At 41.9% G+C, this 11,943-nt stretch overlaps 1 long non-coding RNA gene and 1 other non-coding gene across 3 annotated transcripts; one reads left to right on the plus strand and one right to left on the minus strand.

Annotated features, from left to right (window-relative positions):
- Positions 1–510: 510 nt before the first annotated feature.
- Positions 511–2,460, plus strand: LOC138925833 (uncharacterized). 2 transcript variants are annotated; one of them, XR_011442068.1, is made up of 4 exons: positions 511–624; positions 687–739; positions 840–877; positions 945–2,460. It is a non-coding gene; the product is annotated as an uncharacterized lncRNA (long non-coding RNA). The 2 variants fall into 2 exon arrangements; XR_011442067.1 differs by having other exon boundaries at positions 537–739; positions 945–2,458.
- Positions 2,461–6,152: 3,692 nt separating this feature from the next.
- TRNAG-CCC (transfer RNA glycine (anticodon CCC)) lies at positions 6,153–6,223 on the minus strand. Its single transcript has one exon. It is a non-coding gene; the product is annotated as a tRNA-Gly (tRNA).
- Positions 6,224–11,943: the final 5,720 nt, after the last annotated feature.

Raw genomic sequence — 11,943 nt, forward strand, 5'->3', positions numbered from 1 at the left:
CATCAATCTGCGGCAGAGTCTCAGCTTTTGGGGCATGTGACATGTGTGGAATGCAGCCTGCAGCCAGAAATCGGAATCAGAAGCGTTGACATGACAACTGGAGATGCGAGGGCCCCGATAAGGACAACAACTTTCTATGGCACGAGCATGGAAAACCTTTTTAAAGCCAAAGCCAGTCTTGCCCAATCTAGAGGTTCAAAACTATACAGCGAAAACATTTTTTCAGCTTTTAAAAAGGAGAACCCTTTTCTTAGCACTGGATGTTAGATATTTTTGTAAGACAAGTAACATATTTTTCTCTCAGTGCATACCCACATCCAATCTTCGGTCACGCAGTCAGCACCGAACTCAACTTTGACTTGTTTTCACGCCATTGTGATCATGTTGGTGACTCGTGCGCTTAATTTCAACAATTTTTACGGTTTCGAGTATGGAGTGTGGAGTATTTGAGTATTTTTGAAATGCATTGCAATCAGTTTCTAAGTTGGCTTTGAATTGAACCTCGACTGAGGTCGCTGTCATTGATTGATTGGCCATCGGTTATGGCGTTTCGAAAGAGCTTTTCACTCAACTCTTGTTAGACGTAATGGATCGCCGGGCATTACGTAAATTCTACGTTTCTTGGTAAATGATGCTGACAAGGCATTTGATTAACACGATTAATTGCTGATAAAAATGTCTGACAGTTTGTTTTCTCTCTGCTGGAAATTTATTGCTCACTACCGGAGATACGTAAACGGTTGGTATTTAAAATCATACAGTAGTAATAAACTATTTAAATGAAAATAAATAAAATATACCTTTCGTTATTCATCTTCTTTCTTGTAAATATTTTCTAGTCTATTAATTACGCCTTCTATTAATAAATCTGTCACAGGTATGTATAGATAGCCAATTTCCACTGTAATATATAAATATTAATTGAAAAATCTCATATTCCTCAGTGGCGGACATTGGCAGACATTCCTCCCCGCCCACCTTTCAATTTATTATGAAAAATGCATTTCTCATCGCAGCTTCCGCATAAATTCATCAGTGGCAGTCCTCCACCCATCCACTGCCATTTGTCCAGCACCGCTTGGCGCCATTCGGTGGCCACCACCCATCCAGGGAGGGAGGGGACTGATGGGCATCCCGTGGCGGAGTGGCGGCGTGGCGACCACCCAGGATCGGAGGAGAGATTCAAACGGTGGCAGCCGGCAGGCAGCAGCTGTCAACTGTCGCACACGACTTGTCCTTGTCAGTCAATGGATTGGCATCCGCCTGCCATGGAAGGTGGCCAGAAAGTGGTGGGCCCAGGGTGTAGGACCGGGTCTGGATCAGAAGTATTTTCTATATTAAACTTTCACAATTTTTGACATACGGCCAGTGAAATTGGTATGCAAATTGGCAGTGAACCCACACCAATTTGTTGTTTTGGGAATACGAAAGGGAAAACCTGCGATTAAGATCCTTAAAATCGAGTACAAATCCATCCAGGCAGGAAACTTATTTTAATCTCTTGAGAAAGAGGAATACACATCTCGTCAGGTTATAACCTCTCACATTTGTAACCGAAACAACCAGAGAAAATTCAAAATAATTTCATGCAAGCCACAACGAATGCTTCCCCCATGTACCTAAGACAGCTCGGATAATTTCATATTTGTTAAAAAACAAAAGCAGGAGAGTGTATGCATGTATGTTGAGAAAGTGGATAAATCCCCTTAAATGCATAAGGAGATTCGGAGTGAGAAGCGAGCCAAAACCGATCTTCCGCTTAACGTGCAGTCACAGATACTTATTCTTTCAGATACACGTTCACACAATACGAGTCGGATGGACACATGTGGCATCGTTTTACATTGGGATGTGGTTAAAAAATTGGGCAGAAAGCGTGCTTAATTGCGAAGAAAGTTCCAGCGGGAAATTAGATGAGACTCTCAGGCCCCGGAGAAGCGAACCAAATTGCCGGGGAAATGACACAAGACACGCCTACTTCGGGTACTCCGGGCACTACGTTGATAAGGGCAAGTGCACGGAGGCGTGAAGTAAAAAAGTGTGAAAAACCACACAGATCCGAGCCACACATCCATCCATCAGGGATGTGTGGTTAATCCCATTTTAGGGATATCACAAATGGAGCTACGTAATTTTAGTAAAATTAATTGCATGCCTACGGTTGGATGGAATTTTCTTCGTCGGCTTTCCGCTTGGATTGCATTCTGGAGAGGAAAACTGATACCATTATGAGGGAAAATTTAACATGTTCTTATGCATTTTAGATTTAAGATTGTATTCTAGTTGCTTGGCTTCGATTTAAAGATCGCTTTTGGACAGTAATTGCACTAAGCCCCTCAGAAGACTCGAAGCAGCCATTTTCCTCGACAAGCAGTCTTACACTTTTTTTGTTGTATCTGTGGGCGTTTCTTGAGCTCCATCTCTATCGCTGCCTCATTGGCACTGATTCGTTCAGCTCGCCAAAAGCTTAAACCGACAAAAACGAAAATACCAACAAATTGTAGACTTTGCCAGCAACTCGTTTTCAAACTGGTTTGCAGTCTTTCGGGCAGGAGGCTTCTTCAGCCTCGTTTCGGAATCACCACCAGCCGCAGCATCAGCAGCTCTTTAGCGCTCGTTCCCAAAACCAAAGTGTTGGACCAGACCTCCCTCTCGATCGGGCTAAAAAGGCAGAAAGCCCAAGAAAGCCAGTAAGCCACAAAAACCAGATCGCAACCACCAGTTGGTGGAGTACTTGTTGGGTAGTTGCTTTTGTTGGAACAACTTTGAGTGAATCTTTTTATGGCTCTGCCCACTTTTGAGTCCGGTTTCGGGCTGAGTTATTACGGAGGTGGAGTGAGTGGGTTGTACTTGAAATACACAAAGCCAGTGGATGATCCACCGACGGGTTTCGTCTCCACAAACTTGGCCAACTGGCTATGTCATGAATAGACATTGTAAGCTAATTTTGGAGTCTAAAATTCGTGTAATCCCCTTACTAAAACATTATATCTCCCATCCATTGAAGAGCATATTAAAAAATCACTTTGCTTCCAAAAGATCAAATGTTGATCTAAATTGACACTCACGGCTGGGCTTAGCAACCTGTAATTTGGCATGTAAAATCGATAATCACTGGCAGCAATGCCCGTGTACCGCCCACACAACGGTCTTAATCTGGGCGTGCCACTATCGGGGGGCCTGTAAAATTGTAAACAAAATGATTTGCCATAAAATTATCATAATACCTCTCGAAATGCGCCAACAACATGTTGTCAACGGCTTGGAGCTTTGGCTCCGCCATCCAGCATCGAAAACTGAAAACAGAAAACACAACCGACATCATCGAACTCGGCCCCGGGCATTGTGAAGTCTCTGCCATCAAAAGTGTCCATAAATTCTGGCCCACACACAATTGAACTTTAGTCAAGCCCCAAAAAAAGCCTCAAAAAGGAAATCAAACTTCAATTTGGGGCCGTAATTATGAGCGAACAGCAGCGTCCAAAAATCGACTCTCGAGATGAGCTGGAAAATTTACATGCAAATCGGATTTTGGGGCTGCCGAGTTTTTCAGGTGCTGCATGCTGCTGCTGCGGCTCTCTGTTGAAAGAAAAAATACCCGACACATAGCTGGCAAACTGCTTGCCGCATGCAACATCAAAGTGGAAATTAAATGCGCGGTAATTTGGCAAAAGGCTCAAAGGATGCCGGCCGTGGCATACACGTAAGTGGGTGCGGAGTGGGGCAGGGCTGGGGCAGAAGAGCCGGCCAAGATGCCTTTGCCAAGTTGCCGCCAAACGTGTACAGGTTTGGTTTCCCCCATTTCCTCCGCTGGCTGGCAAATTTTGTGATTACTGATTGAAGTGAGGAGCTGAGAAGCAACACCGCCAAGATTGAAATCAAAAAATGCACAAAGAGCTTTTAATAAGATAAAGGTAATAAAAAAAATTTTTACTTCTTTACTTAGAACTCTTTAAAAAATTAACATTGGCCCTTAATGTTAAATAAATATAACTTAAAAGATATAACTATATATTTATTAAAAGTAGAGTTATTTTTCTTTGTGTTTCAAAATCTCTTTGGCAGAGTTAATTCCAGCCTTGAATCGTTTTTATTTAAACTGTTGATAACTCTTTTTTTTTGCAAATCGACCATTGCCATAAACTATTTATTAAGACTACTTAGCCAAGTTTTTATTCCCACTGCTAAGCGATAGTCCCTGCCAATACTCGATCATTCCTACAGATGGCATGCGTTAAGAACCCCTCGAAGACATTTTGATTTAATTGCCCACATCAATATCGGACCGAAGCCAGCCTAGATGAGCAGTTGGCATGCAACATGTGCATTTCACCAATAAAAGCGCTAATACATAACTTTTATGCAATTCCAGCCCAGGGGCGAATCAAGCAAACCACACCGTGCACTCATAATCTACAGTGAATATTCCTTGGGGAGGCTGTCAGGTTTACTGCACACGAAGTGGTTCTACATAGTACAAGTCGTTACAAAGGTACCACATGACCAGAGTGGGGGCTATGCGAGAGGAGCTGTAGAGCCCATGGGCGAGGACTCCCCGAGGTGTGAAATCGTCTTGTCATTTGCCGTAAGTGAGCAGCAGGAATGTCTACTAAGTGGAAGACCACAGCCGGCACAGTGGTTGCAGAATCGAGATTTTATTTCATTTTTCAAATGATTTTTAAAATTAAATGATAACAAAGTAATTGCACAATTTAATGAGCAATTTTTAGCTTTGCACAATCGTTTCTGGAGTGGATAAAAAATAAATTACTGATTGATTATGGTATTTAACAGCTTAGTATCAACGGGTTCTAAACTGGTTTTCAATATTATTAAACCCCTTATTTATGCTAATAACAAAATTTGTTTAAATATTAATCCTCAAAGTCGGATTCAACATTCACTTTTTAGAGATTAGCTTCTATTTTAAGATCTTATTTAAATTATTTATTATTAGCTTAAATTTCTTTATTTCCAAAAGTATCTACTTTATATCTATATTTTTATCAGACCTAATACCACTATGCTGTCGCCCCACCAAGTAATCAGGAATATTTTGTCCAGAACCCAACCAGTTGTCATGGAACTGCCCAGCCCAGCCCAGCCCAGCTCAGAACAAAACAGAACGGATCAGAAACAGGTAAAGGTAAAGGTATACAGGTACTTCCAGAGGGGGGCATGAGTGCGAAGCAAGTCCTGTTGCGATTTGCAACATTTTTATGATGATTTAGCATTCGCCCGCGGAGACAGGGCAGCGACTGCTGCAGTTGCTTCTGCTGCTGTTGGAGCTGCTGGGTCTGCCGGATCTGTGGGGATTTCTTCTATATAGCCATAAAGTCGTGTGACATATCCGCAATTTTTCAAGCTGCCCGCGCATGCGTTCAAGTGTCGAAGTCGGACTTAACCGCGCTCACCCGCTGAGAATTAAACAAACAAAAAAATACCCCAATCCCCAATAACCAGCATCCATTCTCCTGCAAAGCAGCCGTTCGCTGGAAAAGTGTCAAAGCAATTTGTCCAAAACAGCCGTGAATTTGTGTGGGCGAAATTTCGCAGAATCCGGAATCCGGCATTGGAAACGCCCCCGAAACTAGCGACGACAAATGCTTTCAATAGTCAGTCAGACGCCGGCGATTGTTTTTCGCAGCGATAACCATCGACGCCATCTGATTTCGCGGCCCACGCCAGACTTTATGCATTCAAATTTTCAGTGGCCATTGGCAACTAATTGCCGGCGATAATTCCCCCAGAATATTAACTTTTTTTTTGGCAAATTGCTGACAAATTATTTATGATATAATTTTGGTTGAGAACTATTTTGGGCCCAGACAAATTACCATTTTAGATTTGGTAATGCAAATGCGATAATGAAATATGTGAATTGTGTCTGGTATTTAATTTGGTTTGGAAGCGATTGACTGGACTGAATGGCCTTGAAATTGACCTTTAGGAAGGATGATAGATAGAGTAATTAGTAAAGGGGGGTTTTACATTATTTAGTACAAAAAATTATTACAAAATATTAAAAATTTTTGTAAAAACCTTTTAATTTATACCTTTTACCTTTTAAATTATAAGAATAAATTTAATTTTTCCTACAAGTATTTATGCATATAACATCTCAAAAAAGAAACAAAAAAAAGTCACTTAATTGCATCGGCCGGGAATCGAACCCGGACCACTCGCATGGGAGGCGAGAATTCTACCATTGAACCACCGATGCTCTGGTGAAAGTAGTAGAATTTTAACTAAACATAAAAAGCAACGATCGTGCGAATTAATTAAAGGACGTCCGGTGTTGTGTGAGAGTTCACCCAGAAGAGCGATTCCGATCCGGAATGGCTGCCCCCGGACCTAAGTCAACTGGCGATTCCTTTTGTTCTATGCCGTCAACGCTAAACTCTCACGTCAGCCAATAAATCCACTTTAGTGCGCCAATCGAGGGATCTCTCCTGCCAGTCCGGGAGTTCTGCTTTCGCACAGCTTCCAAATGGGCCAGATCATTGGGAGAAGGGATGATCGGGATGGGGACTGTTAGCTGGGAGGCGGGTGGAAGGGAGATGGTTCAAGCCGGTTTCCCTTTAGGTGTCAAAAGCAATAAAACGCCGGCCTGTAATCAACGCGATCCTAAATAGGTGTACAAATTACACCAAAGTCCTTAATTATAGCAAAACCGCCAACGTCCGAGTTTTATTCATGCACTTGAAAAAATTGTATTAATGTTTTATCATAAGAATTGATAAAATTCTGTAAGACTTTATATAGTTATATTTTTCTTTATGCATTTTATTCAATTTAATTTTAAATACACAGACCATGAATAATTTTAGGAAGGTAACCCCGATTTTTCATAGAGTGGACTCCAAGTCAGAGCTTTAACCACAAAACGCCATCGTGATGGTCTTGGCCCTGTCGCTGGCTGTTTACTCTCGGTGCTCGATTCTTGGTTCTCGACTGCTGAGCCCATAGGAGTCTTGGCGTTTTTAGGGCCCCTCGCGGTTCACTCTCGTAGTAGGCCCGCAACTATTAAGAATTTGGCACGGTGCTGCTGCGGCTGCGGCTACGGCTGCTGTGGCATATAACTTACACCCAGATCGATCAGTGCAATTGGTGTAAATGTACTTGGCCGGGCCAGAAGAAAACAAAAGCAAGAACCACAGAGGGCCAGCACTTGGCGCTCGTAGTTGGGCCATCGGACCTCCTTTTGCCATGCCGCACGTTCGTGCTGCGAAAATTACATTTGATCGATTTGATCGGCGCTACGAGATCAAAGGAAATGAAAGACGGCGACGAGAACGCCGACGCGGATGCTGGTGCGGATGTGCTGCGGATGCGGAGCAATCTGTGATGAGGACCTGTGCTGGCGTTGATCGTTTATTTTTTCAGTTTTTCATACCCTAGATGGCAATGTATTTCAACATTATCATATTGATTGCTAATAGAGGGTACTTTAAACATTCGTATTTGATTGGCATTTAAGAATTTATTTGAAAAAGATTACACATAATTATAATAGGAAAAGGAATATAAATACGAATGTAATAGTAAAAGCTATTACTTATATTGACTGTCAGAAATTATCTCGAATTAATCGAGTTTAAAAATTTATGATACTTTAAACAATTGTATTTCATGGTAATTTAAGAATTAATTTGAAAAAGATTAAACATTTTTCAAGTAAATAGATCTACCTATTAAAAAGGTTACATTTTCTATCAATAGAAATCATTATTATCGATTAAAGTGTTCATTAAATATTCAATCTTCTAATAATATTATCAGCGATTTATACCACGAACAAACCTTGAACTCCTCCATTTGAATTCCTTTTTTAAAGTCCCCCATTTTCGAAAATAATCTGCCGAGCGGCATCTAGAATTACCAGCCATTTGCCATGTAACTTATGGCCAACATCAGTGGCACAATTAAAATCATTTAGTGGCCAATTAAAATTCGTTAGCAGCATTAAAATCTCGGGTCACATGAGAACCATTTCGCAATCGCAATCGCACCAGATCCGAGTATGTTGCAAGGGCGTGGGGGTCATGGCCCTGTCACTGACAATTAAAAGTACCGAAAATGTCCGTTGAATGCAACCAGAGACAATCAGAGGAGCGTCCAGAGTAGTCCAGCATTTTTAGTCCTGGTGCTGGGGACAACGACTGGCATTACCATTTCCCACTCCTTTTGGCTTTTCTAGACCATGGGAGTGCGTGCATTTGGCCAAAAAGTGCGTGTTGTTGTGCGATTTGGCTCAAATTGGCCCGGCCAGATTCAGATTGTGTGTGTGGCAGCTGGGGTCGCCCATTAGAGGCGCTGAGCGATGAGCATGGGAATTTCAATTAGACGAAGTGCCCAGGGAGAAATCTTTCCCACCACTTGCCAATTATTTTCTGTGATTTTCTGCTGTTGTTACTGAAGATGCTATTTGCTGATTTTTGAAGTCACTCAAAGAATAAGTTGTGAACCAAATTTAAAACTTGTAAATATTTTTTTAACTTTTTTTAAAATATCAAATTTCTATGCAATAATTTTCAAACAATCTTATATAGTTTTAACAATTTCTTAAACATTTTTTCTTTGTGCACTTTGGAAACGCGCCACTGCCAAATAAAATAAATTCACAAAAATTACACATTGGCATCCGTGTGCCGCCTACGTGGTCAGATGTTGTCTTTTGCAGCATTTCTACTGGCTACCGAAGACGACGCTGATGATGGGTAGGTGGCATTCAATTTTCTACAAATTTGGCCCGTCGCCACACTCTTTCTTCCGCAAGTCGCAGTGCAACTTTCACAGCTTCTTCGGTAGAGAGACAGACCATTATTGGGTAGCTCTGCACGGGGTATCTGCATTTTTTACGCCTCCAAATCGAATCATTTTCGCATAAGTTATGGTCACAAAGTTGCCTATTTTTGCCATTCGTGTTTTTCTCTGTATTTTTTTCATTTCGTGAATTTTGTGTGTCGTGCGTGTTGAATTTTTGAATTTTCCTGCTTACCGTTACCAAGTGGAAATGGCCACGGCTCGTTGCCATTTCGCCTGGCTACCTATCTTAGTTCCTCGAATTAACCCAAGCCCTGGCCCAGGGCTAGACCAAGGGTCTTCTCGGGCTTCAACAGAGGCAACTCCGATCCATGATTTAGCTTTGCAAATTTCACACTTCAGCTGCATAAACTTGGGGCAGAGACTGGAATACCAAGAGTTTGTGGAAAAATGTATTTAATATGGGTATAAGTATTAAATGTAATACAAATATTAAGCAACTGATTGTTTTACGAGCGTATGCTCAGACAGTTTTAATATTAGTTTCATATATTTCATAAATTCTTAAATATCTTCTTCATTTTAGTACAAGAACTCTCCAAAAATCTCTTCTTTAATCATTTAAGTTTGCCAGCTTTCACTAAGTATGCCTATTAATTAAATAAACCGCATTTCTGTCATGGCCATTTTTTACGGCATCAACGCCCCAGAGTCCCTGTCAGAGTGCCATCAGCATTAACCCAAATGAGTGGAGATCCGAATATTAACAATGAGCAACGCCCCAGTTCCACTTGCAAATTAATAACCTTTCACCTGGGTTTTAATTTAAATTCTCTCTCCCCTTGCCAAAAAAATAAACCATTGGCGATCCGATATGGATCCGGATCGGGACCTCCCATCCGGGACCTTCGTCAAGAGAGACACTCTGCAGATCCCGGCTGACATTTCAAATTTCGCAAATGTCAAAAAGCGCTGCTCATTTGTCTGGCGGCCGTGAATCGCGGTTTTTAACACTTTTCACTTAGACATTAAAGACCACCACCAAGACCAAGTGGATGTGTGGCCAGGGGCCAAATCCAAATGCTCTCGTGCAAGACCAAACGAAGTGCCGACCGCCAGCTTGATGACCGGGCCAAAACCCATCGGGCCTGGTCTGACCCAACCGGCCACGCATGGCAGCTCCTTTCGGGGCCGATGCCGATTCCTTAGCTCACTTTCCCGGCGTTGTTAAATAATTTCACAGTCTATCAATTAGCGTGGTGATCGCGTCAGCAGGATCTTAAGGAACAGTGGTTACTATAAGGGGATTGAATGAATATTTTATATGGTAGTAGCACAGTAATTAAGAGAAGACTTTGGAGACTTTTTCTTCAGTCTCAAGTTGGTACATTAATAGAAGTTTGAAATAGATAAAATATGTAACATAATATTTAAATATTTTTTTCATGAAAAGGTCTTTATTTTTAACAAAGGAGAAAGCTCGACGATCGTTCTTTAAATCAGTATTTCCAACACATTCCAAGAATTGTTTGCACTGTGCCTAGTGGCTGGCTATTTTTCATAATGTTGCAAGTTGCTTTTGGCCACGAGGTGAGCAACAGCTGTCCGACGCCAAGCCAAGCACCGCCAGTTGCCCAGTTAGCTGGGTTGGACACTGGATACGCGATCTCCGACTCCGCATCTTGGCGGAGCTCCTATGACCTTAGGGGGCTGGCAAAGGTGGTCTCGCTGATTGTTTACGTCTGCGCTACTCATAAAATTTCAATTAATCTGCATGTCACTTCGAAGCCAACAAAACTCTCATCCGAAACTCTAAATGGCTGGAGCACTGAAAAAAAACATGTATTTTCATTACCAGCATTCGAATGTGTGCTTGGTTCTTTGAAAATCCTATTCGAAAAACTTTTCTTTTGGTGTATGGTGGATATATTTAATTAAATACAAGACACATCTTTCTGGGGGCTGTGTTGGCCTGTATTAATAATAAGCCTTCAGTTTTCTCCGGCTTAGCCGTTGGTATCTGTTTTGGCCATGCCTGCCAGGCAGTCAGAAACTCGCACACAAATTAATCTTCTTCAAATTAGCATCTTGATTAGCCAATGAAATGTGTAACCCAGACCCGAGATCGCAGTTCGCTATAAAAATCAACAGAGAACGGTGCGATGATCATTGATCATTTTCGTGTTCGTTTCTTCTGTGACTCCCATTTCGAATCTGAATCCGAGCTCGAGTCTGAATCCGAATCCGAATCCGTTCGCATGGCTCTGCTGTTGATGTGATTACAATAATTAATCTTTCCCGAGATTATTGTTTCTCCCGCCAGTGGACCAGCAGAAAATCTTACTTTACACTGGAGGAAATAATAGTGTTTCTGATAAAGGAATATACGATTTTTATATATTAAAAAAAGTTAATTTATAAAATTTAAATGAATATTTGTTGTGCAGTGTAGCGAGTTGACTGGAGATCGCTGCCGTTTCCTCAAGGCGCCAGCTACGGGCCTGGCGTCAAATTAAGTGTTTGTGTCGCTCGCCATTAATCACGGCCTATCACAAATTTCGATATGAAAAAGTGTTTTGTATATCAAAGCAACAGCAACATGGGCATAACAAGCCAGGTACAACTTGCAACAACATCGTGTTGCCGTGCTGCTCATATATGGGTGTCCATATGGGTGTCGTCCGCAGTCCATAGTCCGCAGTCCGCTCATTTATTTACATTTTCCTGATCTGGCCTGGAAATGTCACCTGCTGTGCCAACACACCACACACATGTTGCATGTTGCCCGGATGCTTCCTGGTCAGAAATGGTACCTTTGATGGATGATGGACAACATCGCCAGCATCTCGATGTTTGGATCATTCATTTGTTGCACTCTCCGATATGAATTCATTTGAACTCACGCAGCTGGGAATGCCTGGCAGCTACTGAATCGCTGCGAAAGTGGCATTAATCAGCTGCCATCTGACTCCAATCTGGCGAGCAAAATCAGTAAATTTATTAACTGCCTAATTGCAACTTAAATTGACACGCTTGTGGCCATTAAATAAACCCTGGCCACAGTCTGTAGACCAGCCAGTATTTACCAGCCGAACTTGTTTAGTTTTCGTTCACCTTATCTCTGGCAAATATCAAGCAAAGTGCAACAGCAACTGCAATTGCTGCTGCCACTGCAAC

This window comes from Drosophila bipectinata, chromosome 2L (genome assembly GCF_030179905.1).
Source record: "Drosophila bipectinata strain 14024-0381.07 chromosome 2L, DbipHiC1v2, whole genome shotgun sequence".
NCBI lineage: Eukaryota > Metazoa > Arthropoda > Insecta > Diptera > Drosophilidae > Drosophila > Drosophila bipectinata.